Here is a 21033-nt window from a genome sequence, read left to right on the forward strand (position 1 = left end):
TCAGGATATTTACTTAAAATAAGATTAAAAACACACACCTAGAAAAGTCTTAAAATATTTAAATGTAAGATTTAGTGGAGCAGTATATGCTGAAAGAGTGTACGGAAGCTGATCAGAGCCCATTGGCCAGGGCTAGGGTTCAGTTGAGCATATGAATGTTTAAATTCCAGAGCACTGTTTAACATAAATCAAATATTTCCAATGCATTACTTCAGATTTGTGTGTACTTTAAAGTCTTGCCAGCTTAAATGACTGTGAGACACAATATGTTGACTTGGAGATTTGTAAATTGATAATTTGTTACTATGAAAGTTGTACATGGTATAACTCGTCACTTTCTGAGGGCACTCAGCATACTAGTATATGATGTTGGCAAGCTGTTATGAAAAAAACTGATGCCCAGGAGATTTGGGGCTTTAGCTCTCAGTGCTTGAAGTGTGGATCTTCAGTTCCTATCACAATTCCCCTGGACATTTCCTGTATAAGGGGCATCTTTCTTTGTACTCAAACTTTGGTTTTGGCTTCCTATTTTTGAAAGTTATTTGGGATAATAATCTTAGTGGAATATCCTCAGAAACAGGTTCTCAGGCTATTTAAAAAAACAAAACAAAAAAAACATGTACGCCGAAACCGGTTTGGCTCAGTGGATAGAGCGTCGGCTTGGGGACTGAAGGGTCCCAGGTTCGATTCCGGTCAAGGGCATGTACCTTGGCTGCGGGCATATCCCCAGTAGGGGGTGTGCAAGATGCAGCTGATCGATGACTCTCTCTCATCGATGTTTCTAGCTCTCTCTCTCCCTTCCTTTCTGTACAAAATCAATAAAATATATATTTTAAAAAAAATAAAAAAAAAACATGTATTGATACTTTTCTCTGTACTTTAGTATGTCAGAATCCTGAGCCAGTGAATCTGGGAGGGGCCTGGGGTTCTGCATTTTTCAAAGCTCCCAGAGGTTCCAGTGCTGCTGTTCTGTAGATCACACTTTAAGTAGCAGGGCATTTCCAGGGACAAAGTGGTCTGTCCTCAGCCGTGCCTTACTTATAGCACTCAGTCCATACAACTTACCAGTCTTTTCTGACATTGTGTTTTGGTGAATCTAAAGCTGAGGAGATCTGGCGTATATCCTTGACCCTAGATATTGCTGAGAGCATTAACAGGTATGTTAATAAGTGACCACATGGGTAGGGACCACTGGATTATTGTGCTAGCAGAAAATATATTTATGTTTCCACACTTTTCAGGATACACTTAGCCATCATACACATTAGCCTTCTTGTTGCAAACAGAAGTGGGTAAAACAAACTATTAACTCTAAAAGGTGTTCATAAAGGGGTTAGAAAGACATTATATTGAATCAAATATTTTTATTTTAACCAGCTCTGTCCATAGTGGCTGGTAAATGTGGGCAAAAAGATTTATTGGTGAATTTGTGGAGAAAAAGTGGAGGCCTATAAATGTAAGATGTAGAAATTCAGTTTGCATTTTTATTAACTTGTTATTGAATACATGTCATGGTTCTCATCAGTGAATCACAGCACAATCTAGCCTACCGTGTAACACGTTATCACCAAAGGATACCTTACATTTTTATTTTTAGAATGTTGTGTTCATATGAAAATTTATTTGTTATTTGTCTTTTGGCTTTGATGCAAAAAAAAAAAAATTCACAAGCACTGGCTCATAGAAAGAAAGCATGGGTAGCCATTAAAAATAAAATCTGAGTTAGACATCAAAGAATCAGAGACTTCATTAAAATTCCACAGTGGTATTTTAGGTCTATACATACCCACATTGGATGGGAGAACAGGTGTATTCTGGGGTAGGTCATGGGCTTGGGACTCAGACTTGGTTTTGAATCATAATGGAGGGAGTAGGTTGAAAGAGTATGTCCACCTGTCTCAGGATATGCTAATTATCATTGATGTTATCAATGTAACATTGTACCATTGCATTCTCCTGTTAGTTGGGACCGAGTGTTGTATGTTTTGTAATGCTGTGGAGTTCTGTTTCCTCCATCTCTTTCTCCATAGTCTAGCTCTGAATGAGAATGTTTTCCCGATTTTTCATAATTTCTTGGTAAATTATATGTGTTATAATTAATATTAGTCATTGTTTACTAATATTGCCAATAAAATAATTAGCTCCTGATTGAATATCACTATAAAAATGTGATTGTTTCTTCTCAGAACTATAAAAGACTATGTGGCCCCTATACAGTGGGCCCTCAGGGTTACGTCAGAGATCCGTTCCTATGCGACATAACGTGATTTTCACCATAAGGCAGAACCCACCCACATAAGCACCTACGTCACTCACATGGAGCACATACACAGCAGTACGTAATGGAGTAAAACAGTAAAAAAATTTAAAAGAAAGATAACAGTTCCCGACCTTTTCTTGTGGTAAATAAATAATAAAAAACATAAAGCACATATGTACATATGTCAAAATGATGGAACTTTTTTTTTTTTTTTTTTTGTAAATAAATGGGAGATGGCAACGTAACCACAAAATGATGTATGTTGAGTCCGACATAACCTGAGGACTGCCTGTAGCTAAAATAGCTAATAAAATTCATGTCAGACAATAATAAGGATTTAAAATTTACTGAGCATTTGTTTCATCTGAATTCTTTCTTATCTTTAAAATTTAGATATACCTCTGCTATTCCTGTTAAACTTGGTCATGCTAAAGTAAATTTAGTGGAATATAGAAATACTAGAGGCCCAGTTCATGAAATTTGTGCATTGGGAGTGGAGGGGCGGTCTCTTACCCTGGCTTGCATCCTCTCAAAGTCCGGGACCCCTTGCTCCTTACCACCCACCTGCTCGCTGCTCCTTAGCGCTCAGCCCACTGCTCCTTAGAGCTGCTGCGGAGGTGGGAGAGGCTCCCACTACCATTGCTGCGCTCACCAGCCATGAGCCCTGCTTCTGGCTGAGGGGCGCTCCTGCTGTGGGAGCGCACTGACCACCAGGGGGAAGCTCCTTCATTGAGCGTCTGTCCCCTGGTATTCAGTGAACATTATAGAGACTGGTTGTTCCGCCGTAATGGTAGCTTAGGCTTTTATTATATAAATAATTTTCTTAATGGAACTGTTTTTAAAATACTTGTCTTATACTCCTTCATTTGTGTGATTTGTCTTATTTTCTTTGATTTCATTTTACATCTTAGTAGCACTTTCTTCTTCGTAGCTTTTCACATCAGAATTGTAATTGTAACTCTTTGCATATTTTGATGCGCTATCAAACAGATTCTGGTTAGTTACTTGTTCTGCATTGGTAAACCAGAGCTAGTGCTCCTGCTTGTTTAAGAACTTTTGATATTTGTGCCAGAGGCTCTGTTCTATGGAAGATAGGGTGGTTTTGTTGCAGTGAGAACAGCATCAGATGTTAGACACACATGGAGTCAGTAACCTCGATTCTTGAGTTTTGGCTAAGAAAGAATTCAGAGCCAAGACTCAAACTATAGAAAATCACATGGGCTCAAAAAAACAAGTTACAGAGACCAAAGAAATGCCCTTGGAGCTTAGGAGAAAGGTGAAAGTAATACACCTGAGTTTGGGGGGGGAATAGAATAGGGAGGGGAAAGGCGCAAGTGGGCTCCCAAGAAGGAGGGCTTTTAAGGGTGGGGATTTTAGGAGAGGCCTCAGGGGAGGGTCTAAATAGAATATTTATCAGCTTTCCAGGTGTGGCCTTTCAGGGTTGTGATCTCTGTTGATTGGCTGGCACTAGGGCAGGGGGTCATTAGTCAATGCAGCTGATCCTGATGTCAGCCTGTGGCAGCATTGTTAGGTTTTGCTGCTTTTATGGTCCTGGAGCTTAGTATACAACTGAGGCTTAGATGTATTTGATGTGGGTCAGAATCTCATTTCCCTGGGGGTTAATGCTTAAGGGCTATTCTCCAGCTCTTGTTTGTTCCCCTCCAAAGAGGGTCCAAGTCACAAGACCAGCAAATGCTAGAGGAGGAAAGGTTATCCTGGGGTGATGAGGCCTTCATTTTCCCAGTTCTGCCCATTGCTGGGCACCTGGGGCTTTTCACCCTTGTGACCCTTCTGTACCTGGCCCACGGTCCTTGCTCTGCCGACCACAGTTTAATTTTAGTTTAGTTTTAATGAAATCCATTACAGTTTTCACACATTTCTATTACTGAAGTAATTAGAATGCTTCGGGCTGCAGTTACAGAAATCACAACTCAAACTGACTTCAACAATGAGTAATGATATGATTTCATATGAGTAAGTTCAGAGGTTGGTGGACTCCAGGATTGGCTGGTTCAGGGGCTCCTTTGATGACATAAGGATCTAGGTCTCCATGTTCTTTTTATGCTCTGTTGTCATTGTTGGTGAACTCTTCCTCAGGCTGGTGGCAGAATGACTTCTGCACAGATTAAAAAAACAAACAAGCGAACAAAGAAAAAAACACTAAAAAAATCTCTCATCACATAAACATTTAGAGAAATTTTTAAAAAATACCTTTGTAGCTCTTTTCTAGGTATGAGGAACACTTTCCTCAGAAGCTTCCAGCAGACTTCTCATATTTTATTGATTGACTAATGTTGGGTCACATGCCATACCTGAGCTAATCACCGAAAAGGGAAATTAGCCATGAATTAATCATGGGCATATGCCATGCCTGTGGGTCAGATACATAACTGTGGGTGTGGAGAGTAGAAAGCAGAACAGACTCGGAATTCTATTGGCTATGAGAAGGAAATAGATATTATGCAGGTAATGACCAGTATCTTACTAAACTTGACATTTGCCATCATTTTGTGATCATAAGTCTGATACAGCTATCATTTGCTGAGCATTTGCTGTGGTCAAAGACTGTGCTAGATACTTTTTTACAGAGTGACTCTTTTTCAAACAAGAAATCTGAGGTTTAGCCCAGCTAGTGTTGCTCAATGGTTGAGCGTTGACCCATGAACCAAGAGGTCGCTGGTTCGATTCCCAGTCAGGGCACATGTCCAGGTTGCGAACTCGATCCTCAGTGAAAGGCGTGCAGGAGGCAGCCAAATGATGTTTCTGTCTATCCTCTCTTCCTCCCTAAAATCCATAAAAACATATTTAAAAGAAAAAGAAATCTACAATCTAGAAAGGTCAAACATTGTCTGAATGCCTAAAGAATTTAAAAAATCTTCACTCAAGGATAGTGGAGAAATGTGAAAAAGACGGATCAAATTGAAATGTAATTACCCATTTTTCTACTAGAAACATTATAGGTTAGGGATTTAGAGAGTTAAAAAATGTTTAGTTGTCATTTAAATCTGTCTTTACCAAAGCCATGCTTCTTGCCATTATTTTTGGCTAACAGAGCTGGCTGTGGAAATGGATGTTTTTTTTTTGAAAAATCAAATGCACTAGATTAACTCTCCCCCCCCCCCAAAAAAAAAAAAAAAAAAAATCAAAAAACCACCACCACATAGTTTGTTTATATCTTCATTTCACTCAAATTGAATAGATGAAATGGGATCTGGCCTTTTTCATATTGTTTATGTTCTGCTTTGCTTCTTGGTTCTAGGGCAGGATTCCTGGTTCTGTTTGAATATATTTTCCTCTCAAGTATCATTTGCAAGATCATTATGGAAATTAATAAAGAGAAAGTATTTCTATTCAGTAAGCATTGTGATTGCCCTAATATGACATAAAACAATACTATTTTATTAGTATTATAAAATACCTTTTAAACATGAGTTTCTTTAACCTCATGTACTTTTTTTTATTTTATTGTTTAAAGTATTACATATGTGTCCTTATCCCCCAATTGCCCCCCTCCCCCCCATCTCTCACTCATGCCCTCACACCCCCCCTCCATATCTGTGTCCATTGGTTAGGCTTATATGCATGCAGCATGCATAAAAGTCCTTTGATTGATCTCTTCCCCCCTTACCGCCATCCTCCCCTGCCTTCCCTCTGAGGTTTGATGGTCTGATCCATGCTTCTCTGTCTCTGGAGCTGTTTTTGTTCATCAGTTTATGTTTTTCATTATAGTCTACAAATGAGTAAGATCATGTGATATTTGTCTTTCTCTGACTGGCTTATTTCGCTTAGCATAATGTTCTCCAGTTTCATCCATGCTGTTGCAAATTGTAAGTATTTATTCTTTTTTACGGCAGCATAGTATTCCATCCTGTAGATGTACCACAGTTTTTTAATCCACTCATCTGCTGATGGGTACTTAGGCTATTTCCAAATCTTAGCTATGGTAAATTGGGCTGCTATGAACATAGGGATGCATATATCCTTTCTGATTGGTGTTTCTAGTTTCTTGGGATATAATCCTAGGAGTGGGATTACTGGGTCAAATGGAAGTTCCATTTTGAGTTTTTTGAGGAAACTCCATACTGTTCTCCACAGTGGCTGCACCAGTCTGCATTCCCACCAGCAGTGCAGGAGGGTTCCTTTTTCTCCACATCCTCACCAGCACTTGTCATTGTTGATTTGTTGATGATAGCCATTCTGACAAGTGTGTATACTTTTTTTTTTTTTTTAAATCTAGAGGGAAAGAAGGTGATTTACATAAGTAAACGCTGTAGTATTTCAAATGAAGGGTCTTTTAAGGGTTTCACTCCTCTTCTCTTTTAATATAAGGGAAAAATTAGATGCTTGATGTATATTTCATTTATGTGTAACAAAACGGCATATGAAATCAAAGTGACTAAAGTAGTTTATGCTCAATGAAACTTATATAAATGGCATTATTAGGGGTGTCTGTGCACACACATACACTCATGGTAGAGGAGCGAGGAGTGATGCTATATCCTTTGATAAATAGCTTCTGATTTTTGTTTCAGTCATTATATTGCAACATATTAAGTGCTTAATTAGGTGAAGTTACTCAATCTAAACCAGCAGTCTGTAACTGGTTATCTATTGCTGTTTTACAAATCACCCCCAACTTTATGGCTTAGAAGAACAACTACTTTCTTATCTTTTAGAATTACGTATGTTAACTGGGTCTCAAGTGGACAGTTTTGTTGTTGTAGCCTCTTATGCTTAGGGATTCTCATGTGGCTAAGTCGGATGGTGGCTTAACTAGATGTCCATGATGGCTTTATCACATGGCTGGTGCCTTGTTGGGGACAGTCATAATGTTGGGCTCAGCTGGCATGCTTTGGCCTTGCTTTCTTTCCACGTAATATCAGAGCTTTTCCTTGTCTAATGTGGCCTTGCCAGCAAGGTAGTTGGACTTCTCACCAGGTAGCTCAGGTCTTTCAAAGTACAAAAGCTAAAGCTGTCATCCTCCTTAGGGCTTAGGCCTGAGATTGGCATTATGTGTGTTAAAGTGAATCAAAGGTCTAATCTAGATATACTGTAAGAGGAGATTGAATAAGGGCAAGAGTACTGGGAAGTTTTATTCACTGGAGGCCTATAGTAACTACTACAGTAACACATTTTTGGAGTAACTATTAGCCCTTTGAGAATCTGAAAACGATGAATTCTCTTCTCAGAGCCAGGCACATTTACCTGCATGAATGTATACTAATACTAGTAAAATCCCATGGGACTTTTAGTCATGGATTGTCCTACTTAAGTACCCCTGGTTTAACTCATAAAGTTCAGGAATTTACTAATGTAATAGGGGGATTGTAACCCATCCCATCATCCTTTTGACATTGTATATTGTAAATGCTAACCCTAATATGTAGCTTGTAGCTAAACAGCATGTTTGTATAAGAATTCTAGGAACTAACTTCAGAAGATAAAGACTCAGTCATCCCAGTTCTGGGAGCTTTGGTGACCTTCAGCCATAGAAGCAAGATGACATAAAACCAGGATGATGTACACCAGACCATCACTTGACTGGTTTTGAGGTCTTTATTATTGGAATGGACTGTGCTGGCATGCATGTAGAGAACTTTTGAGCCCCCTCCCTTGATTTCTTTGTTCTGCTTTTCTTCTCTGTCATTATAAAAATTCTACCTGCATTGAGAGGTGGAGATGGGTTTTGTGAAGAATTCTTCATATTCTCAGGTGACTGGCACTTGAATAAACCACTTTCCTTATTCACCAGCATTTGTCTTCTGAGTTTGGTTTTTGTGGCAGCAGGCAGCCAAACTTGGGTTCCGTTACTCTAACTCCTAAGTTCATGATTTAAATAGTAATTTTATTACTTTAAAATAGCTGCATAAAATTCTATTCAGTGGTTATTTTAGTTTCTTAGAATGACCATTAGGTTGTTTATTGATTTTTGTTTTATTATTTATTTATTTGTTTATATTTGCTGTTCTAATAACAGTGATTTTCTTATACATAGCTTTTGTATATTTGTCTATTAGCTTAAATTTCTGGAAATATGTTTGATGACTCAAAAGGAATGGACATTTTTAAGGATTTTGATAGATATTGACTGGTTATGTCTTTTTTCTTGTTAAGAACTAAGTATTTTAAAATTGAATTATTGTATTCATATAAAAGAATGTATTATATATGTAAGTTATGAAAATAAAATTAAAATTAAATCCCTCAAACTTATCAGCTTAACATGAACATTAGTAATAATATACTCCTACTCTTTCCCAAACTCCTGCCTCTCCTCCAGAGATAACCATTGTCTTACATTTTGTGTATAATTTTCTTGCTTAAAAAATGTTTAATCACATATGTATGCATCCTAAATAACATACTGTTTTTTTTATGATTTTTATTGAGCTATAGGAGTCTGGTATCATATGGTATATAGTTCTCTGTGATTTGCTTCTTTCACTAAATACTATGTTTTCATAGTATTTGTCAATAGAGTTGCTCTCTAACTCTAGTGTACTTGCTTTAACTTTTGTATAATACTCTGCTGTGTGTCTATATCTCAGAATTCTATCATTTCTCCTGAATTTATTAGTTATAATTCTTCTAAAAAAAAACTTTTTTTCTTATCTATTTGGCTATCCAGAGGTACAATTTATACAGGAAAGGCAGGAAAGATACTCAGGCCTTTTAATTTATACCTCAATTTTCAAAATAAGATGATACTTGGGTAATTTCCTAATATACTCAATTAGGATTTACTTATTTATTCATTTTAAGTCTACATTTATTTATTTGTTCATGAGAAATTGCCAATTTATGAATTTGTATATATTTGATGTGTTTCAGCTCATTCCATTCGTTATTATTCTCCCCTCTACCCTCCGAATGTAGAAACTCTTAACACTTGGAAGTATTCTAAATACAGCTCTATTTTTAGATGCTACTAGATATATCCACATTTAGGATGGTTATATCTTCTTGAAAGATTGATACTTTTATCATTATAAAAGATCTTCTTTTATCTCTAGATAATCTCTTTGTTTTGACATTTACTTTGTTTAACATTAATATAATTACATCAGCTTTCTTATGCTTAGTGCCAGTCAAATTCTCCACTCATTTGACTTTTGGCTTACCTTGCCTTTATATTTATAAAGGCAAGGTAAGCCTTATAAACAAACTGGGGTTTTTAAAAAATCCACATTGATAATCTGATCCTTTAAAAATGGAGTGTTTAGTTTATTTTCATTTAATATAATTAGTGACATATAATTGTATTAAATCTGCCATCATGCTTTTTGTTTTCTATTGTTCTTTCTTTGTTTCTCTGTTTTTTCCCTGTTTTTCTTTGGGTTGAGTTTTTGTTTTGTTTTGTTGTTTTTTTAGTATTTTATCTTTCTCCTCTATTAATAATATTTTGTCATTGTTCTATGTATTATGTTTTTTTGTGGTGGCTCTAGAGATTACAGTGTGCACCATTAATTTAACATAGTTTATTTTAAAGTTATAATATGTCACTTTATAAACAATATAAGATCTTTTTGACAGTGTAAATCCATTATTTCTTTCCCACCCTTTGAGCTCTTGGCATATATTTTAAAGTCCATAGTATATTATACTAGTAAATCCCACAATACATTATTATTGTTATTGTTGCTTTAATGAGTTAATTATCTCACACACACACACACACACACACAAGTACACACACTTAATGGCTTTTATAATTTAAAAAAAAAAATTACATAGCCAGTTCTTCTTTCTAGTACTCTTACTCCTACTGCCAGGCTTCTTCTGGTATTATGTCCCTTTAACCTAAAGAATGCCCTTTGTTATTTTATACTGCAAATCCACTGGCAATGAATCTCCTCCTCCCCTTTAACTTCTCCCTTTTCTCCCCCTCTCCCTGCTTTCTTCCCTTTACAATCTGGCTGCCAGCTTACTGTGAAGTTTGCTATGTGGATTTTAGCCACCAACAGCATCAATCTCCACCTCTAAGATCTTCCTCCATCTTGATGCTCTGCACTCATGTTTTGAAGGACTGCTGCAGTGCACTTTGGAAAGACCCAATGTGCTTCTGAGGAATTTCTCTTAGCTCCACCTGTCTACCCTTGTCTGGTGACTGCTGCCTTGCACTGGGTGACAGCTCTGTGCACCCAGGTTGGTGGGGGAGGCTCTCTTTTGGCCACATCCCAACCTCCAACATGCTGCTGCTTTGCACTTAGGGAAGACCTGTGTGACTGAGGATGTGGGTTGTGTTAATTCCAGGTCTTTGGAGCTCTCGGTGAAGACCTGCAGGGAAAGAGTCAATGTGTGGAATCAGATTTTCTCAGTTAATGGTGCTTCTCTGGATTAGAATTCATTATGCTGGCCCATATGTGGTCATTTAAAGTTTGTTAGAGTTCAACTAGTGTCTCCTTAGCCTCATCTGTAACATTTCTCTTTTTTTCTCACTGATTCTGGAGAATAAAAGTGCCATTGGCCTCTTCTCTCATGGGAAAAGCCTGTCCCTTTTGGGAATTTAGTTTATTGAGATATCTTTGCATCACCACCTCCCTGACTTTTGAAAAAAAAAATCAATGTTGTAGCTTATCTGGCTTGCTGCTGCTGTTAGGGTGGGTGTGATGGACTTTTGCAAATTTCTCTATCCTAAACTAGGAGTGGAAATCCAAGGGGTCAGTTTTGGTGGCTTGAAAGACACATTAAAGAGTTTGGAACCATTGTTCTTTTGGCTGGGAATATGGTTTCATCTTTTGTCAATGAAAGCCCCTTAAAATTGGCTTCTGTGGTTTTTGACATGGCTATCTTCGATAGTATCTTCGTTTTTAGGTAGAACAAGATGTCTCAGACTCCTCTTGGATACTTCTTTAGCCAGACCCAGAACCAGCCATTTCTCCAATTTCTTTTTAATCGATAATGGTATGGTTCTAATGTGTAATTCTAGTATATGTGCTGCCGAAGTGAGCACCATGATAATCTAATTTCATTATTTTCACCAAAACTTTCATGTTAGCCTCTAGGTAATGATAGTATCACTATTGCCTTTGTCACATAGAATTCATGGTTCCCGCAGTAAGTATTTTTATTGGAAATCAAAATGAAAATTTAGCCTACTGGTTTATAACCATATGCTTATAGGTTTTTAAATAAAATAATAGTTGTGTGGGTTGTTAATTTTGGGTTTGTGGGTCCAGTGGAATCTACACATGGATTTTCTGTAAATTTCTTGAACCATTTAATTTTAGGCAAAGATATAACTTACTTTCTCTTGACTGAGGAGATTTAGGAAGCATGATCTTAGTAACTTTGGATAGTATTTTTCTTTTCTTTTTAAAAAAAATATATTTTATTGATTTTTTACAGAGAGGAAGGGAGAGAGGTAGAGAGCTAGAAACGTCGATTAGAGAGAAACATCGACCAGCTGCCTCTTGCACACCCCCTACTGGGGATGTGCCTGCAACCAGTGTACATGCCCTTGACCGGAATCAAACCTGGGACCTTTCAGTCCACAGACTGATGCTCTACCACTGAGCCAAACCGGCTTCGGCAACTTTGAATAAAATTGTAAATAAATTTCTTGGCTAAAATAAATGGTTTAATATAAGTGATTGTATTTCCTTTTTTACTAGCATTATTTCTTAATATAATGTCAATTGAAAAATGCTAAATTTTATATTGCTTACTAGAGGCCCGGTGCATGAAGTTTGTGCAAGGTGGGGAGGGTTCCTCAACCCAGCCAGCATCCTCTCCAATCTGGGATCCCTTGAGAGATGTCCGACTGCCTGTTTAGGCCTGATTCCACTGGCGGTTGGACATCCCTCTCACAATCCAAGACTGCTGGCTCCCAACTGCTCACCTGCATGCCTGCCTGATTGCCCCTAACTATTTCTACCTGCCAGCCAGATCACCCTCTAACAACTACCCTGCCAGCCTGAACAACACCTAATTGCTCCCCAGTCAGTCTGATTGCCCCTAATTGTCCTCCCTTGCTGGCCTGGTCACCCCTAACTGCCCTCCCCTGCCAGGCTGGTTGCTCCTAACTGCCCTTCCTGCTGGCCTGATTGCCCATAACTGCCTTCCCCTGCAGGTCTGGTTCCCCCCAACTGTCTTCTCCTGCAGGCCTAGGTCTCCACAACTGTCCTCCATTGCAGGCCTGGTCCCCCCAACTGCCCTCCCCTGCAGTCCTGGTCCCCACAACTGCCCTCCTGCTGACCTGGTCTCCCCACCTGCCCTCCTTTGACAGCCCGGTCACCCTTAACTGCCCTTCCTGCTTGCCTGATTGCCCACAGCTGCCCTTTCCTGTAGGCCTGGTCCATCCCAACTGTCCTTCTCTGCTGGCCTGGTCACCCCCAACTGCCCTCCTCTGCTGGCCTGGTCACCCCTAACTTCCCACAACTGCCCTCCCCTGCAGGCCATCTTGTGGTGGCCATCTTGTGTCCACATGGGGGCAGCCATCTTTGACCACATGGGGGTGGCCATCTTGTGTCTTGGAGTGACAGTCAGTTTGCATATTACTCTTATATTAGATAGGAGGATTTGCATTTTGCTACACTGTCTCATTTGAAGTGGCTTACCTGCTTTTTCCTTTTATCTGCTTATAGGATAGTTCTAATAGTCATAGTAAGATAGCTTGGGACTATTTTTTCATTGTTTTTTCTTAAATTCTACTCTGATATAGACAACTGAATATAATTACCATTTTCCCCTCCATCTTCAGAAATCTTGTGTCTTTCTTCACTCTCAGAACCACCCATGACATTGTGTTGAATAGAGAAAGGAATAAGCAGTGAGCAGATTTAAAGCTTTTTGTCATATGCTTCATGAAACCTCTAAATGCTGAGTGTTGTTTTTAAACTCTGGGTACAACTTTAGAACCAATTGGATGATTTATATTGTCTCTCCTTTGTGTAGAGGAATTTATTGAGAAATAATATCAACTCATATTTCCTTTTTCAGTTTTTAAAGAGCTCTGGACATTTGGATCACCTCTATAAATCTCCTCTAAATTTTGTCATTAAGAAAGTTATTAATTAATGTTTAATATGGTTGACTTAGTAGTTATAGGTTAAATTTCTGGTATAGCATAATTGGTTTGCGTATGTCCTTTCTGCTTGTGGGCTTTATTCTACCTATATAATCACTATGTATACTGAGATATCTATTTTACATTACATTACATCTACATTATTGTTGATGTTTATAACCAGACTTTTTTTAAACCATCACCAAGGATATGTTTTTTGACACACACACACACACACACACACACACACAGAGAGAGAGAGAGAGAGAGAGAGAGAGAGAGAGAGAGAGAGAGAGGAGGCAGTAAGTCCACCGACAGAGAGAGAGAGAGAGAGAGAGAGAGAGAGAGAGAGAGAGAGAGAAGAGGAACATCAACTGGTTGCTCTCTGTATACACCCCAAACAGGGTTCTAGCCCATAACCCAGGTGTGTGCCTGACCAGGAATTGAACCTGCAACTTTTTGGAAATGGAATGATGCTCCAACCAACTGAACCACTCAGCCAAGGACATCTTGGTTTTTTGTTTGTTTGTTTGTTATTTAATTATAAAATGCATACTGTGGCCTTGATGCAAAATGAAATCTCCAATTTTAACATTCCTTTGAGACCTGCTTAGTGACTGTTTCTAAGATGTTATAGTTAAATATGGGGGCTACCTACAGTCCTAAATATTGCTATCAGAATTCATTGTACTACTTATTTGCAGGCAATTATTTCTTTGATCTTATCTTTGGATTCAGGTTTTAGAGGCTTTTGAGTTTTCTTTGCCTGTTTCTTCTTTATTTGTATAATGACATTAGCCTGATTCTGCAATGGTGGCCACCGTGGAGCAAACCTGTTACTTGGAAGTACAAGACTTGGATCTTAGAATCTTAGCTCTTCTAGTTCACTTTTCTTATCTGTCAAATCAGGATGATGTTGCTTTCATACATGTTAATTGTAATTTTAATGATATGATATTTGTGAAAGCCCCAGATATATAGTAGTTGATCAATTAATGGTGACTCAGTGAGTCAATGATCTTAAAAAATAAAATTCTCTGCAGTTGAATAAAACAAATATATTATTTCATTAATTAATAACTTTTTAAAAGGGATCTTTCATAAGTGTTCTAGCTATTGCAAGCCTCTTAATTAAAATTTAACCAAAATGTTATTGAAGTTCTAAAAAGCACTTTCAGTTATCAGATTGTGTCCTGTAAGGAATTTAAAGCCATTTTAGCGGTTATTTATTTTTCCCAGTGAGGAATTTAAAGTCATTTAATCTAAGTAGGTTTTTTCCCCCAGTGAGGAAACTGAGGCACACAGATCTTAGGTGACTCATTTGAGGACCACTGGAGATGGTTTCCTTATCTGTGGTTGCTCTCTCCAATGGAACAGGAATCCAGGTAGAGGTTTGAGAGCATCAAGTGGATATTACACAGTGCTGCTTCTTTCATGGCTGCTGCCCTAATGAAGTTCTCAAGTGTAGATAAGTCTTATGCTCATATATGTAGTATGCATCCCAGACAAATGCAATGGTAGTGATAGAATTTTAGGGCTCCATCACAGCTAACAACACCACTTCTACTGTGGGTGGTTGCCTCTGATTTTTTTTCCATGCTGGTACCATTTGTCTCTGGTGTCCTAGTTAGAATTTATAATTTAGATAACTAAATTGAACAGAAAGCAAGATTCTTTTTCATCATCTGTATTCCCACTCAAAGTGAATATTGGATCAATTTCTACTTTGAGATGTGACTTTGACAAAAGGCAAGAGAAAGGACTGGCTCAAGCTTTGGGAGGGGACCACTCTGTGTTCTTAACCACAGACCCTCTGATATGACAGATTGGATAAAGGATTCTCACTACTCATTTTTGTTGAAGCTTTTTTTGTTTTAGTTCTTTTGAAATAGATTTTAATCTATGAAAGTATTCCCTCATTTACAAAACTGGAACTCTTCCCATTTATGCAGTTACTTCTTGTACAGATAGTTGAATCTTGTGATTTAGTTATATCTTCGCAACAAAATTGATAATGATAATAACTAATAAATATCAAGTATTTTCTATATGTAGCATATGTCTACCACTATGCTCTAGAGGAGATATTTTTCTGTGTTTAGTTGTAACTGTTCTAAGTTTGCAGGAGAGGAACTCTCTAGGATATAATTGTAAAATTGGTTTTCTTTTGTCTATATATTATTTATAAAAAAAATTGGAAAAGCCTGAGTTCTTTATAATAGATTACTATAAATATCCATAGGGTTGTGGGTTAGAGAGAACTGAATATTGGGGAAACACTAAATGTGTGTTGGCGACTATAATCTTTGGATTTGACCAGATTAAACATCTTCACTACTTATTCCACCTCTTTATAAAGCTCCTTAAGTTTTCTCCTTGTATATAATAGGTTCCAGGTGTGATAACCATGGGGACACTGTGAGAACTGAAATCATGTGTGTTCCATCACTTTTCAGGCAGCCCTCTCTTTAATTTCACAAGACAGGCTTGAAAACCAGAAGTAACCCAACTCCAAAATTGGCAGTAAGTCCACCGACAGGGAAAAGGTGACGTACTGTGTCATAAATTCCTTTGTTGAAAAAAGAGATGTTGCAATACTGGAAACTGAAGTACCAAATGTTTCCTTTTAAATTTGGAAAGGCCTTTCTTCATTACTTATCTGTCCCTGTGGACTTCTAACAGGGGATGTGTTGAAAGATTTTTCAGATGCCCACTAGCCGCAGTGAGAGTGAATGGCAGCATTTATAAGATGGCATAAATACTTCAAAATCATCAGTGATCCTTAGAGATGTGTGGTGTGCCAGTGGTGCTGAATGTGAGCTTTTGTTGCTGCTGATCCTGTGTTCTTGTTGTACCCAGGCTTCTGGGAATGTGGGGGTTATGTCTCTCCTGTGAGTGCAATCTCACTCTGCCCCTTTGGGGGCTCTTTGTATCAGAACTGAGGTTATTGTGGTTTAGAAGAAATAGTCTCCCAAAGGAGGGAAAGGTCTGTGAGTTTAGGAGTTGTACTTAAAAATTCTAATCTCATTTTCTTGTGTATAATAGGTTCCAGGTTTGATTACCATGGGGACACAGTGAAGAACTGAACTCATGTGTGTTCATGGAGGAATTATATCAAAATCCTCTACATTTAAATACTACCTTAAAACCCTATATGTAGATACTTCATGAAAAACGTAGTATTAGGGGCCTTTTAATTTCCATTTTGTAATCATTTGGCTCACAGCACCACTGCTGCCACCATAAAACGAGACAAAAATAAAAGAGATTAACATTTATCTTGAAATGCAATGAAACTCTATGTTTAATGTCAGCCAAGAGTTGGTAAATTTTCGTGTTTCTCTACCCTCATTGCAATCACTTTTTAGTTTGTTATTTACCTTTTGGGACTAAAACATGATTTGACAACATGGTTTTATTGGGCTATTGCATTACCTACTTTTAATTATTTTAATTTGAAGGATACATTTGTCACTAGAGATGAAATAAAAATACTAAGTGTGTGATTAAGGTCAGATGAAATATAACATGTGTAACATTAGTTCACGTTCACTCTTACCAACTCATGACCTCAGATATGGGGAAGGGACGTGCACGGGACCAAACCCCATTATGGGAGAACTCCCTTGCTCTTTGCTATCTTGCCTTAAGAGAAAGTATTGTCAATATAGAAGTATCACATTGAAGTCAGGCAACAAATCTGTTGGAGAAAAGTAGATTTTTATTATAGAAGTTGGTTAAAAATCTGGAAATTTTGTCCATCGTTTCTTCAGATATTAGTGCCTCCTTCCCATTCTTTCCCTTCTCTCTTTCAGAATGCCTGTTAATGTGCAGGCCCTTTATTTCTGCAAAGTGATCATTGAATTTGGAGGTTTCATCAGATTCAGTAATATTTTCAGTGGGGGAAAAGGGGAACACTGTAAGCGTGTAATTTTGTCAAGAGATATATAGTCTCTGGTTGTATCTTTTTTTGTGATATTAGCAGCCAGTTATGAGTGTTGCATTAAATATTACAAATGGCAATATTCTAATTCTGTTAATTTCTTCTTTGTTAGCTGAGATAATTCTGTGGAGAAAATTTTTCTTCATAAACTATTTGGTTACCCTGCTGTATAGTTCCTATAAGAACTACAGAGAAATTCATGTTGGGTTTTTACTTATTTATCAATTTTCAGAAAATTAAGTTGGTTCCTTATTATCCTCTAAAAGTAACAAAGGTTCCCCCCCCCCCCTCATCTGAGGATGTTTTTCATTGATTCTAGAGAGAGAAGAAAGGAGAAGGAGAGAGAAAAACATCAATTAGTTGCCTCCTGTATGCTTCTTGACTGGGGATTGATCCCACAAACTGGGTATGTGCCCTAACCAAAATCCAATCCATAACCTTTTGGTGAATGGGATGATGCTCCAACCAACCGAGTCCCCTCGCCAGGGTAACAAAAGCTTTTTAAAACATAAGTTATGAATTCACTATGTGTTTCAATCCATTCAGTTGTCATTTTTATTGATGCTAAATAACTTATTTATTTCACTTTTCTTCTAGGTTAGGTATTAGGTCTTCATTCTATATATAATCCACTAGAGGACCAGTGCACGGAATTCATGCATTGGGGGTGGGGTGGGTGGGGGCTTCTCAGCCCAGCCTGCACCCTCCAGGAGATCAGGCCTAAACCGGCAGTTGGGCATCCCTCTCACAATCCTGGACCGCTGGCTCCTAATAGCTCACCTGCCTGCCTGCCTGGTTGCCCCTAACTGTCCTTGTCTGCCAGCCTGATTACCCCTCATCTGATCGCTCCTAACAGCTCCCCCCTGCTCCCCTGGTTGCCCCCAACTACCTCCCCCGCCGGCCTAGTGGCCCCTTACTGGCCTCCCCCCATCCCCCCTCCCGGCTGGCCTAATAACCCCCAACAGGCCCCTCTGCCTGCCTGTTGCCCTCAACTGCCCCCCCCCCCTGACTCCTTGTGCCAGCCTGGTCGCCCCAACAGCCCCCCTGCTGGTATGGTACCCTTCACGGCCCCCCCCCCCTCCGCCGGCCTGGTGGCCCCCAACTGCTCCCCACTGCTAGCCTGGTCAACCCCAACTGCCCCCTCTCCCCCGCTGGTCTGGTCGCCCCATGCAGCCTGCTGTTCAGTTGTTTGGTCATCCCTCACTAACCCCCCTGCTGGCCTGGTTGCCCCATGCAGCCTGCTTGTTCAGTCCTTTGATCATCCCTCACTAACCTCCCTGCCAGCCTGGTCATAGGCAGCCATCTTGTGAGGGTTAATTTGCATATTGCCTCTTTATTATATAGGATATTTCCTGCTGAGATCTGAGAATATAAATACATTCTTACTTGCATGAGTTAGGACAAAAGGAGGATGTAATGAAAGGCTTATTTCTAATATTTTTATAAAGAGTGAAACTGTTTTCCATTGAATTACCCTTCAGCTACATGGCATCATGTTTAAGAAACCTTGGAATTCTGTGGGTAAAACCACAGAAGTCAATTTTTTCTTTGATTGGAACCTGCAGGAGAGCAAGCTTTTGGTGTCAAGGCTCTTATGTTGGAGGTGATATATGTCAGAATAGTAGTCATAATTTTTAAAGTTCCTTGGTAAAGTCAATCACATGGAAACCCTGCTTGCTATTCCTGTAGAACAACAGAGGGAAAAGTCTCTCTGACATATATTGTGTATTTTTGATGTAATGTTAACTTCATGTGGTTTAGCTGTTTGACTCGAGGTGTGTGTACATAACCTTCTGAACACTCATTTAGCTTATAATATGCCAATTTCCTAACAATTATTATTGTTCTAAAGTATAACATTTCACTGCTCAACATCAGATATGTACACAAAGGGAATTAAAATTTATGGAGTTTCATGAGCTTAGTATAGTAAATGTCAAAAATGGTTTCTATTTGCTTTATTGTCATTTTTTCCTGATTATAAAAATAATACTGCAAAAATTTAACCAAACAGGGATCACTATAATCATGCCTACAAAGTTACATATTAAATTGCATACCTAGGTCTTCCCATAAGTATAGATATTCACAAAGACATATTTAAATCTTAAAGAGTATTTACATTTCCACTTTACCCAAAGTATATGGGAATTCTTTCAGGCAAAATATCAGATTTAAAACAAACAAACAAACAAACAAAAAAACACCTTTTTTTTTTTTTTAACAGTTTGTACTTTTGGCAGTGAGCCTATATTGTATGTGTATATGTAATATACACAGGTGTGTTTATATGTGCATGTATGTATGGAGGGGGGAAGAGGGTGAGAGAGAGAAAGGAGACGTCTTTATATGAAAATACTTCTGAAATGAAAGGTACCAGCAAGGTTCAATAATTATAGCTTGTATCTTTAGCGAGATTTGTTGATAGTACCTAATGTCTGCCATAATACATACTAGCTGAACAGAGACCTGTGTGTCATATGTTTGTGTTGGTTAAGTTTCATGAATTTAAGAATTTTAAGGCGTTAATTAAAAGAGGTTATTTCATTTAATAATCTCAGCCCACATTTCTTTGGGACTGATAATTACCAGCCCTCTCCATTTACCAGTGTAGTGTGTGTGCATGCACATATTTATGTGCAAATTAATGACATGAAACAAAGTTACTGTGTCCCTCGTCCATTGGGGAAACTGAGTGGATCCTGGAGATGCTTATTTTTTGCTGTGATTGTATTTGATGTCAGGATTGAGTCATATTTTAGTCTCAGTAAATGCTTAGATCATTTGATATCCTTCCCCTGTTATGTGAATTAATGGAGGACTTGATTTTCTAATGAACTAACGGAACACATTTGACAGGATTTTTTTTTTTTTTTTAAGAGATGGGAACTTTTGTTCCATTGGGGAGAGGAATCATTGTGAATGGAAAGAAGTTTTTAAGGAAAATCTTATAAAGATCTTTTGTATCTACTCTTCTCACTTGAATAAGAGAACTCTGTAATTTTAATAGTGAAATTGATTTTATATATAAAAAGCATTTCAAATATCATCCTATCTAATAAAGAGGGAATATATTGTATTAATTGACACTCATGCCATTGCAAAGATGGTGGTGCCCACAGCCAATAAGGAGGGAATAAGCTAATTGACTGCCCTGCCCTCAAGGATGATGGCACCCACAGCCACAAGATGGTGGTGCTCAGTCCCCTCAGCCCCACTGGGGTGCCTGCCTCCGGAGTCCCCCAGTCCCCTCAGCCCCCAAGCCACCCAGGGCCAGTCTGAGGTGCAAGCAAGCCTCAGATGGCAGCTGCCCAGCTTCCCAGGGCTGCCCGAGGCTCAGATAACCAGGGCCAGCCAAGGCTTGCGCTCCTGGCAGTGGCATCAGCAGAGGTGTGATGAGGGAGTTGCCTTCCCCTGATCGCTGGGTCATCTCCCGCCCCTGAGGGCTCCTGGACTGTGAGAGGGGGCAAGCTGGGCTGAAGGACCACCCCCACCCCCTTACAGTGCATGAATTTTCATGCACCAGGCCTCTAGTTTACTATATTTTTAAAAGGCTTACCTCTCCAATGTCTGTCAAAGTAGCTTTTTTACATTTTTTTCTAATCAGGCTCTTTGTTTAGCAATCTTTTAATTGAACTTGCCAGCTTATAAATTAAATTTCCTTCATCTCTACTTTTGTAGGCACTTTCTACTTTTACCAAGTAGAGACTGTAATCAGATTCTAGGCAGTGCCTTTCACCACCATGCCTACCCTTTTTTAAGTGGGTCTGAAGGGTCAAATTCAACTCGGGGTTAAAACATATTCTTTCTTTAGAACTACAG

The 21033-nt window shown here is 38.6% G+C and overlaps 1 protein-coding gene across 4 annotated transcripts in view; it reads left to right on the forward strand.

The window, feature by feature from the left end:
* Positions 1-21033, forward strand: part of TASP1 (taspase 1) — a 244006-nt gene that overhangs the window by 137307 nt on the left and 85666 nt on the right. The gene's annotated exons all lie outside the window — the stretch shown is intronic.

The sequence above is a fragment of the Pipistrellus hanaki genome, assembly GCF_964339955.1.
Source record: "Pipistrellus hanaki genome assembly, chromosome: 6".
NCBI lineage: Eukaryota > Metazoa > Chordata > Mammalia > Chiroptera > Vespertilionidae > Pipistrellus > Pipistrellus hanaki.